The 11490-nt window shown below is 47.2% G+C and overlaps 1 long non-coding RNA gene across 2 annotated transcripts; it reads right to left on the minus strand.

The window, feature by feature from the left end:
- Window positions 1-7898: 7898 nt before the first annotated feature.
- On the minus strand, window positions 7899-11166 carry LOC147358321 (uncharacterized). Of its 2 annotated transcripts, none has more exons than XR_015142191.1 (2): window positions 10601-11166; window positions 7899-8592 (listed from the first exon to the last, which is right to left on the minus strand). It is a non-coding gene; the product is annotated as an uncharacterized LOC147358321 (long non-coding RNA). The 2 variants fall into 2 exon arrangements; XR_015142192.1 differs by lacking the exon at window positions 10601-11166 and adding an exon at window positions 9969-10143.
- Between the last annotated feature and the right edge of the window lie 324 nt (window positions 11167-11490).

The raw sequence follows: 11490 nt of genomic DNA on the forward strand, positions 1-11490 counted from the left end.
AAGTTCCTGGTACAAAGTAGCAGCTCAGTACTGGGTTCCACCATATCCCGGAACTCCTCCCATCTACGGCATGTGGAATTCCTGTCCAGAGCAGGCCTTTTCCTTCAGAAATAGCTTTGCTTAAGGAAGGTAAGAGATGGAACTGAGTGGCCACAGTGTAGCCAGATGTCAGTTTAAAACAACAGGCACGTAAATTATTATTATAATTTTTAAAAAGCAACAGGTGGGACTTCCCTGGTGGTCCAGTGGTTAAGACCACGCACTTCCCTGGTGGCTCAGACAGTAAAGCGTCTGTCTACAATGCCGGAAACCCGGGTTCAATCCCTGGGTTGGGAAGATCCTCTGGAGAAGGAAATGGCAATCCACTCCAGTACTATTGCCTGGAAAATCCCATGGACAGAGGAGCCTGGTAGGCTACAGTCCATGGGGTTACAAAGAGTCGGACACGACTGAGTGACTTCACTTTAACTTTCACTTTCACCTCCATTGCAGGGGGCACAAGTTCAATCCCTGGATCCCTGGTCAGGGAACTTAGATCCCACATGCTGCAGTGCAACCCCTCCAAAAAAAGCAACAGACACTTCCCACTCCTATTCCAGGGCAAAGGAGTGGCAGTGTTTAAAGGGATACTAAAAAAGAAAACAGTGATTTATTCCAGATGTGGAATATTTCATCACTATAAGGAAATGAACTATCTTGAATGATTATCCCTTTGGATTCAGAAGGAAATGACTGAGTCTACAGGTCTCTAAGTTGGTGCCCTCGGTGAGCTGGGTATCTCCACACCCAGCTGTTCTAACTGCTGTTCACCCCAACCCTCCCCCACACATTCTAAACCCCCCTTAGGTGGAAGCGGAGGGAAGTTGAGATCAGAATAGCCGAAGTCAGAATTTACAGGTGCAGACATAACACTGGAATCTTCTTGAATGTAGCTGTGTGATCACTGGCATTTGCCTTGTGGAAAGGCCTCATGGCCCTTCCCCATCCCTAGGGATCTCCCACCTTTGGCACCTTGACATGGTTTTGCCTTTTCTGCCTGAAATCTATGTATTTTCCCTCAGTTCAGCTCCCATTCAGGCCCTCTAGGGGTCACTTGCCCTTCTAGAGGTACCTCTTAACCTGCTCTTCTCCATGGAGACATACCTGGCTGTGGGAAACCCCCACGCATCCCAAAGCATGCCATGTCATGACTCGGCCACCAGTGGGCGCTCTAGCCAAGGCTGTCACCCATATACATGTTCAGGTGTGGTTCAGGGACTAGTTCTACACTCACGAAATGTTGACAACAAAAAAACATTCTCTGGGTGGTTCCCTGGAGGCTTCCCTCAGTTGGTTTAAGAAAGGAAGAAGCTCCCTTTTACCCTTCTCACATGGGGGTCTGTACAGGCAGGGATGGAGAGGAACAATACTGTCCACTCTCCAATGAAACCTTCTTTTTCCATCAAAGTCTCAGCTTTCATGTATCTTCAAGGTGAGGATTTTAGTCTCTCAGCTTGTCCCATGTAGGTTGTCTTGCCTATGGTTTTTGGTGCCTCCAGAGATTCTTCCAGACAAACAGGAAGCTCTTTCAGCCCTGTGAGGCTCCATTGATTCCATCAACACTTAGATTCTCACGTAGTCAGTGGGATATGGATTCAGATCCCAGCCCCTTCCTCAACAAGCCTTTGGGGCAAATTGCTTAACTCCTGGCTTCAAGTTCCTCACTTGAGAATTGAGAAATTCTAAATTAAGAATTTAGAAATCCTTAGCTCACAAGGCTTGGGAGAAGTTCAGGGAAATTATATTGCAAGGCATTTGGCACAGTGTCTGGCTTCTAATAAATGCTCACTTAAATAGGAATCGATATTTACACAGCCCTGCTGAGATGTGAGCTTTTTGCTCTCAGCCTGGGAGGTTTCAGGCTTTCAAGAGCTGTTCTGCAGTGGGGATAGGTATGTATGTGTGTGTGCTCAGTCACTCAGTCATGTCCAACTCTTTGCAACACTATGGACGGTAGCCCATCGGGCACCTCTGTCCATGGGATTTTTCAGGCAAGAGTATCGGAGTGGGTTGCCATTTCCTCCTCCAGGGGATCTTCTGGACCCAGGGATCAAACCTGCAGTGGGGATAACCTCATCCGTTTTGTGGCCAGTTGCTAGGTTGGCTCCCTGAGATGGTAGGGAAACACCACAGGGGTTATCTTCATACAAGCCCTGGTTTCCATTCTGCCCTGTCACTTCTCAGATGGATGACCTTAATATACCCAGGCTCCAGGTTCTTCCCCTGGAAAGTGAAGATGACATCAAACTTTGTCTTGGAAGTTAACTCTCCTTGGCCTCACTGGGCTGTCGTGAGGACGAAATTAGGTGGCATATGGCAGGTGTCTGGCACAAGGCTTGTAGCCTGCGGGCCCTCAGCAGTGGATAATTCCATCACCCTTCCCACTGAGAGGGAGCAGTGGGAGTGGTGTGTGTCACCTACGTGTCTTAATCCACGAAACTGTTGTGACTTTTGAAGAAAAGAATGTGTGTTATAAAGGGTTGTAGGCATTGTAAAGGATGAGTGGGCTCAGAGGCCAGAGGGTCTTTGAAAACTTCCTGAAGAAGAAACCACTTTAAATGTCATCCCTCAAGGAAGATTAAAAACTGTCTGTTCTTAGGGACTTCCCTGGTGGTCCAGTGGTCAAGACTTAGCACTTTCAATGCAGGGGGCGTGGGTTCAATCTCTGGTTGGGGAACTAAGATCCTGAATGCCAGTGTGGCAGAAATAAAACAAAACAAAAAACCAGTCTGTTCTGCTGAAATGTGTTTCTTTTATAGGAATAGCACACACCCATAAACATGATTGATAAAGGCGGGGAACCCTGTCCACACTATGTGGAAGTTATACTGATTCCTATGCAGTATATTCCAGCACGTGCTTGTTTTGAAGCAGTTAGGAGCAGGCCTTCTCACCACTAAAGAGGAAGCTGTAACATTTTATGAAGACCTTACAAAAATGCGGAAAACCCTGCAGAAGTGCTTTGTTCTGGTGCACATCACCGGTTTAGTGGCTTTGGGAAACACCATCCTTTCCAATGTGAGACTCTCTGGGGAAGTGGAGAGTGCAGATACTTCCTGTGGTATCTAAGGAAAAAAAAATAGTATTCCTTTTGAAAAAATCAAAACCTTAGATTTTTCACTCCGGTGACCCTAGTCTCTGTCAGAGGCAAATGCCATAAAGATCCTACATCTGGGGGGAAACACAAAACCTGAGGTTCTAGGCTGCTAGGATGAAGTGACCATGAAAAGTGTGTTAGTCGCTCGGTCGTGTCCAACTCTTTGTGACCCTACAGACTGTAGACCTCCAGGCCCCACTATCCAAGGGATTTCCCAGGCAAGAATCCTGGAGTGGTTTGCCATTTCCTTCTCCAGTGGATCTTCCTGACCCAGGGATCAAACCCATGTCTCTTATGTCTCCTGCATTGGCGCACAGGTTCTTTACCATATCATCTGAGCCATCAGGGAAGCCCAAAGTGACCGTGAGGCTGGGTGCAAACGCTGGTGGTGATTAGCCCTGCTAATGTTTTATTGGGACCAGTGCTGTTTGTGTTAGTGCTCCGCTTACACAGATTCATAGATTTAAATGATCTGCCCCAAACTTGGTTGTTAAATCCTATCATGTTTATACCATGTGACTTTGCAACAGGATTATGTTTTACTTAGTTTTGTTTCAGGATCATATATATGGCATTACAGCAAAAATGTCCACATCAGGACCCAATCAGCAAATCAGAATTACCTAAACGTCCAAGAAGCAAAAACTAAAGTGTTTCAGGGGTAGTTCATTTCTCCTCACCCATACATTTTTCAGGTTTGAGGAAAGCCATGTTACCAGGGCAAGAGAATATTCTTCACAGAGAAAAAAGTGAAACTGAGATGTCACCTCCTTCAGGAAGCCCTTCCTATCTACCAAGTTGGTCTAGGGACTCCTCCTCTGGGCTCCCCCAGCTTCCTGTATTTTTCTGTCTCTGCTCAGAGTACATCGTGTGGTCAGTGCCTACGTCCACGCCTGTTCCCACCCCTTAATCTGATGTCATTGGTCTTCCAGAGTCCAGGGCTCAGCATAAGGCCAGCCTATGGGGTGATCAGGAAGCATTATGAATTGAGCAGAATGACAGAGAAGCACAGTTGAGGGCTGGTGAACATTACTGTGTCTCTGCCTGTGCTTATGGTCACTGAGGATTTATTTCAGAGTTTACCATTGCAATCCTGTTGGCACACTTTTTATAAAGCTTGTGAAGTATTTCCATTTTGTTTACCAGCTCTGGCACAGGCTTCCTCCGAGCCTAAATAGCCCCCTGAGCTGCAGAGAGCTATGTGGCTGCATACAAAACCTGGGACAGGCCCCAGAATGCTGCGTGTGAACAATGAATAAAAGCAGAGAGCAGAAAATGGAGGAAAGGGGGATAAAAAAGCACCGGGCTCTAAGTTAAGCCGGGCTGTCAGCCACTCTCTGCCATTCACACACTGTGTGACAGTCACTCTGCCTCCCTGGGCTACAGTTTCCTCCTCTGTGGAAAGAGGTTCCACTATTACACAATATATACAAGTCTTTAGGACCTGCGCAGCCACACAGAGGAGATATTGAAGATAAGGCTGCCCTTGGAGGTCACATCCTGGAGAGTGAGACGGGCTTGTGCCCACAGGGTCCCCATGGAGGTAGGAGGAATTAACAACTTACTGAGCACCAGCTATGTCCTCGGCACTTTACGTCTAATGTGTAATAGAATGCCCCCTCTAAGGTAAGCATTATTACCCCCATTTTATAGCTGGTGAGACTGAGGCTCAGAAGGTTAAGTGGCATATGTGTGCTAACAAACAACAGATCTGGCATTTGAACCCAGGTCTTCCTGGGCTCCCTTGGTGGCTCAGATGGTAAAGAATCTGCCTGCCAGTGCAGGAGACTTGGGTTCAATCCCTGGGTCAGGAAGATCCTCTGGAGGAGGATATGGCAAACCACCCCAGAATTCTTGCCTGGAGAATCCCATGGACCGAGGAGCCTGGTGGGTCACAGTCCATGGGGTCTCAAAGAGTCAGATACAACTAGCAACTAACACATTCACTTTCTTTTTTTTTTTAATTTAATTTAATTTTATTTTATTTTTAAACTTTACACTATTGTATTGGTTTTGCCAAATATCGAAATGAATCCACCACGGGTATACATGTGTTCCCCATCCTGAACCCTCCTCCCTCCTCCCTCCGCATACCATCCCTCTGGGTCGTTCCAGTGCACCAGCCCCAAGCATCCAGTATAGTGCATTGAACCTGGACTGGCGACTCATTCCATATATGATATTATACGTATTTCAATGCCATTCTCCCAAATCATCCCACCCTTTCCCTCTCCCACAGAGTCCAAAAGACTGTTCTATACATCAGTGTCTCTTTTGCTGTCTCATATACAGGGTTATTGTTACTGTCTTTCTAAATTCCATATATATGCGTTAGTATACTGTATTGGTGTTTTTCTTTCTGGCTTACTTCACTCTGAATAATAGGCTCCAGTTTCATCCACCTCATTAGAACTGATTCAAATGTATTCTTTTTAATGGCTGAGTAATAGTCCATTGTGTATATGTACCACAGCTTTCTTATCCATTCATCTGCTGATGGACATCTAGGTTGCTTCCATGTCCTGGCTATTATAAACAGTGCTGCGATGAACACTGGGGTACATGTAACACATTCACTTTCATTGCCTGACTCTAAAGATCAAGATAGTTTCCACCCAATTTGAACAGTCTATGACACCATGATTAAAAAAAATCAATTCAGGAGAATGCATATTCACTTCCTTCTTTAAATCCAGACTTTTAATCTTTTTAATTAAAAAAAAAAAAACCTTCTGATTCAGGAAATGGATAATATCTTGTTTTAGAATATACGTTACAGAAAGCTGAGAGATGGTTCATTCATTCGTTCACTCAGTCATTCAACAAATACTTACCAGTTGTTTATTATGTGCCAAATATGTCCTGTTCTAAGCACTGGATGTATCATAATGAGCAAAGACAGACTAGGTCTCTGTTCTCAGGGAACCGATTTTGTATTGAGAAGACAGATGACAAAGATGAAAACAATTAAGGAAGATGATTTTGGTTTGTACTAAGTTCTAGGAGAAATGTAAACTAGGAGAATTGATATGGTAAATTGGGGTTCCATCTAAGTTCAGATGGAAATGGCCTCTTTGAGGAGATGAACTTTGAGCTGAGATCAGGTTGCAAAAGACCTAGCCAAATAATGATCTAGAGAAAGTACTTCCTGGGCTGAAAGACAGCAGGTGAGAAGCACTGAGGTAGGGCCAAGCGAGACTCCCTGAGGAACAGAAAAGAAGCCGGTGGGGCTGGCTTAGATTAAAAATAGGGAAAGTGGCAGAAAAGGACATGGGAGGGTGATGGGATCATATGGGGCCATGGCATGGAGTTTAGATACCTACAGAAAGTAAGGTAAGCAGGGTAGTTATATTTAGCCTTAGGGATGACAGGAATAGTAGAGTCATTCTGACCCAAGCAACTTACCTCACACTGGTCCAGAGGAAGAGACCTGTCCAGAGACTAACAGGGTCCTCAGTGGTAGAGCCAGGAGTTGGTGGGAGATCTCATTCAACCAGAGCCCTCAGCCAGGCCACCGACACCCAGGTTGTAATACAACTGCCCAGCCACCATCCTGGCCCGGGCCACCAATGTGTCTTTCTCCTGATCAATTGCACCAATCTTCACTGGTCTTCTGACTCTCATCCTTACCCTCCTAGGGCTTGTTGTCTACACAGCAGGCAGAATGAACATGGTACCCCTTACTTTAGATAGTATCTTCCCTCTGCCCAACCCCTCTGACGTCTTCCCTGTTCCTCACTGTACCTGTTCACTTGTCTCTCTGCCAGCCCTGAGAGCAGGCCCTGGTCTTAAATATCCTTGGATTTCCTTGGTGTACTGGATAGAGGACCTGGCCCATAAAAGGCACTCAATAACTGCTGAATGAACAAATTGTATTGTTGTTCAGCTACTCAGTCATGTCCTACTCTTTGCAACCCCTGGTGTGGTTGCAAATGAATGGTTACAAACAATGACTCTACCATTCCTGTCATCCCTAAGGCTAAATATCACCACCCTCTTTACCTTACTTTCTGTAGGTATCTAAACTCCATGCCCCATATGATCCCATCACCCTCCCATGTCATTTTCTGTCACTTTCCCTATCATTAATCTAATCCAGCCCCATCGGCTTCCTTTCTGTTCCTCAGGGAGTCTCCCTTGGCCCTACCTCAGTGCTTCTCACTGCAAAGCCTGGTGTGGACTGCAGCACACCAGGCTTCCCTGTCCTTCACTGTCTCCTGGAGTTTGTTCAAACTCATGTCCATTGAGTTGGTGATGTCATCCAATCATCTCATCCCGTCATCCCCTTCTCCTCCTGCTTTCAATCTTTCCCAGCATCGGGGTCTTTCCCAATGAGTTGGCTCTTAGCATAGGCTCTTTGAATGAATAAACAAACATGTGTAAATATAAAATCTGCAAATGGGCTTCCCTGGTGGTACAGTGGATGGGAATCTGCTAGTCAATGCAGGGGTTCAGTCCCTGGTCGGGGAGGATTCCATATACCTCGGAGCAACTAAGCCCTTTGCCACAACTACTGAAGCTCTTGCTCTAGGGCCTGCAAGCCACACTGCTGAGCCCTTGTGTCACAACTTGAACCTGAGTGCTGCAACTACTGAAGCCTGAGCTCCTAGAGCCTGTGCTTTCAACAGGACAAGTTACCACAATAAGAAGTCCATGCGCCACAACAAAGAGTAGCTCCCGCTCATCGAAACTAGAGAAAACCTCTGCAGTAACGAAGACCCAGTGCAGTCAAATATAAATAAATAAAATAATAAACAAAATCTGAAAACAAGCACACTAGGTAATTTAATTTATGTCTACGTAGGAGAATCTAGCTGCTTATTACTTATGGATAACACATTGATTAAGAGCATGGGCTTTGAACTGGACCCCCTAGGTTCAAATCTGGTCTCTTCCATTTACCAGTGGTTTGACCTTGGATAAATCATTAACCTCTTTGAGTTTCAAGAATCCTTGTCTATCTTGAGGGGATAATAATAGTATCCAACCCACAGCATTGCCTGGTGGCTCAGAGGTTAAAGCGTCTGCCTGCAATGCAGGAGACCTGGGTTCAATCCCTGGGTCAGGAAGATCCCCTGGAGAAGGAAATGGCAACCCACTTCAGTATTCTTGCCTGGAGAATCCCATGGACAGAGGAGCCTTGTGGGCTAGAGTCCACGGGGTCGCAAAGAGTCGGACACGACTGAGCGACTTCACTTTCACGTCACAGCATTGTTGCAAGTATTAAATTAGTTGATATACATGAGAAACAATTCTTGGTCCCTCTCAACTATTAGTCATCTATATCATCACTGTTATCTCCATATGCAACGAGGGACATGAATGCCAGAGAGGTCTGGATGGCTTCAGTGGAGGCTCCCAGTATGGGAGACAAGGTGCTGTCTTTGGAAGTTTCCCCTAATTTGCTTCTGCAACCTGGGACAAGTCACTTCACATTTCAGAATCTGTTCCCGCATCTGAAAAAAAATGGAGATACTCTTACTCCTGCTATCGTTTTGAGATTACGTATATCAAGTTCCAGGCACAGCACCCAGCTCCTAATTGAAAGACAATGAATGCTTCCTTTCTCTCTTCTCTCCCCTTGGCCTGTGAGCTTGCCAATCATGGGATCCTTGTTAACTGTGCTTGAATAACTGCCCACACCCTCAAGCCTAGCACAAAGTCTGACCCTGTGAACTGAGAATAAGCAATAAGAAGAGAGTTAATACTTGTGGAATCCTGAGTAGGCTGCCTTTGCCTCCTTCACACATCTGTCGCCTCAGTTTCACTATTTCCACCAGAAATCTGGTCCAGAGAACCTCACGGTGGCTATGCCAACAACCGCCTACTGATCTCCCCATTCAGGGAAGGGCTTGTCCCTCCAGCTTAGTGAACATGCTACCAAATCTGTCATCGTATACTTTTATTTATTTATTTATTTTTGGCTGTTCTGGGTCTTCACTGCTGCAAGGGCTTTTCTCTAGTTGCTGTAGTGAAGACTACTCTTGGCTTGTGGGGCGCGGGCTCCTCATTGTGGTGGCTCCTCTTGGTGCAGAGCACGGGCTCTAGGGCATGTGGGCTCAGTAGTTGTAGTTTGCAGCTCTAGAGCACAAGCTCAGTGGTTGTGGCACATGGACTTAGTAGCTCTGCAGCGTGTGGGGTCTTCCCAGACTAGGGATCGAGCTCACATCTCCTGCATTGGCAGATGGATTTTTCACCACTGAGCCACCAGGGAAGCCCCAGATTTGTCCTTCTTTCTAAAGCACAGACCATGTCCCCAGTCTTGCACAGAAGCCTCTGTGGCCTCCAGAGTTGCTCCACCCACCCCTGCTCCTTAGGCTGGTGTTTAGGGCTCACCATGGGCCACCCCCGGCTGGCCCTGCCATGTCCTGTCTCTTTCCCTGTAGCCACACACACACACACACACCCCAGACTGAATCATCTGTTCCTTGGGCCTCGGCATCACTGTGCTTTGCTCACGTTGTGCCCACTGCCCAGAGTGGCCTCCTAAAGCATCAAACCCCCATGTCCCAAGGTCCTACTCTACGGCCTCCTCTTCACCTGACCCCACACATCTGCATGAGCTAGAAGCGACCCTCTGGCACCTAAGTTCCCACAGGGCTTCAGGGTCCGGCTCCTCACCCGCTTACCACTGCAGACAGTGTGTGGTGTATATTTCTGGTCCTGGGCTAAGCGAGCCCTCAGTCAATGTGATGGATTAATGTGGGTTGGCCTCAATGGGAGGGAAGTGCCTTCTTCATCTCTGCACCTCTCCCCTCTCACACGCATACATGTTTTCCTTAACACAGCCAGAGTATAATGCATATTTAACAGAGGAGCCACCTGCCCTTACCATTCTGATGAGAAAGGGTGTCTTGAATCGGTCTCTTGTTCTTCAGTCCTGCTGCTGGCCTTAAGTCAGACCACACCATCTTCAACTTGAATTGTTACAATAGGCTCTAGCAGTCTCTCCTCTTGCTTTCTAACCCCTGCACAGACTATCAGAGTGAACTTTTGCAAACAGCAATTTCATCATGCCTTTCCCCTGGTAAAAATTTTGCTTTAGCTCCCAGTGCCACAGGACAAAGCCTCAGTCACCTTTCTCTTCAGCCTAATCTTCTACTCCCATGCCCCTTCCTCCGAAACGCCTACACTTCCTTGCTGTACTCCAGAACTACTGTAATACCACGGCAATCCTGTGTCATTTCAGGTCTGTGTGTCTTGACCTATGCTATTCCCTCTTCTTCAAATGATCCCTCAACATCTGAAAAACAGTTGCCCATGCCTCAAAACCCAGTGCTGATGAAAGCCTTCTTTGTGAGGGAGGAGATGGCTGACTGAATGAACACCCCCCAACTCTAGCCATACATCCACCCCACAATATTGGGCATTCACCGAGCACCAGAAACTCCCTCTAGGCAGCTGCTGCCCTGGCCAGATTCCTGAGGTTTCAGTCACCACTGTTGACATGAACTGTGTACATACCTTTCTTGTTTCCTCGCCCAGACCCCCCAGGGCCTGGGCCGCTGCTGGCTGTCATCACTGAGTGCCCCTTCTCCCGTGCTCACACGTGGGAGCCCTGTAAATAAGCTGTGCCGAGGCAGGGGAGAAGTCAAGTGAGAAATAGGGCCGGACAAGCGCGAAGGGCCGACCCAAGGCTGCCAGAGCCTCTTGCATCATATTTCAGAGTCCAAGATCCTGCTGGTTAACAGCAAAAGATGCTTCAGCTTTGGTTATCCTAGGGCACCTGCTCAGGCTTTGAGCAAGTGGTTCTTAGCGGGAAAGTCCTCAGGAAACTCCCTGCAGCCCCCCAAATGCTGGTCCTCCAGGCTGCTGACCACCCAGCGCAGTGCGACATGCAGCTTTGTCATCATCAGAGTGGCAGGAAGTCAGCCAGTGGTGGCCCTGGTGTCAACTGTTCAGACCCTGAGTGTGTCATTCTTCTCTTTAACAAAGCTTGCCAGTACCCACTTTGTGCCTGGCACCAAGGAAAGAGAAATTAGTCAGTTCCTGCCCAGGAGAAGTGGCTTGTCTGGGTAAAGGTAGTGGGCTCTGAGACAGTTCCCAGAACAAGAACATGTGGCTAAGACCCAAAGAACAGGTTCCTAAAGGAAGAAGGAGACTGGTGCACTTCAGGAACTGAGAAGATGAGTGGGAAGTACCTGGAGATTATTTACAAGATCCCAAGGTGAACCTGGAGAGGCCATGCAAGGTGGAGGTAGGGGGAGGGGCACAGCCTTTTAACTATAGTAACAGCTCCGGTGGCTCAGTGTTAAAAGAATTTGCCTGCCAATGCAGAAGTGGGTTAGATCCCAGGGTCGGGCAGATTTTGCTGGAGAAGGAAATGGCAACCCACTCCAATATTCCTGCCTGGG

This window comes from Bos grunniens, chromosome 15 (genome assembly GCF_055505025.1).
Source record: "Bos grunniens cultivar Pamir isolate PY7600 chromosome 15, Bosgru_T2T1.0, whole genome shotgun sequence".
In the NCBI taxonomy this organism is placed as follows: domain Eukaryota; kingdom Metazoa; phylum Chordata; class Mammalia; order Artiodactyla; family Bovidae; genus Bos; species Bos grunniens.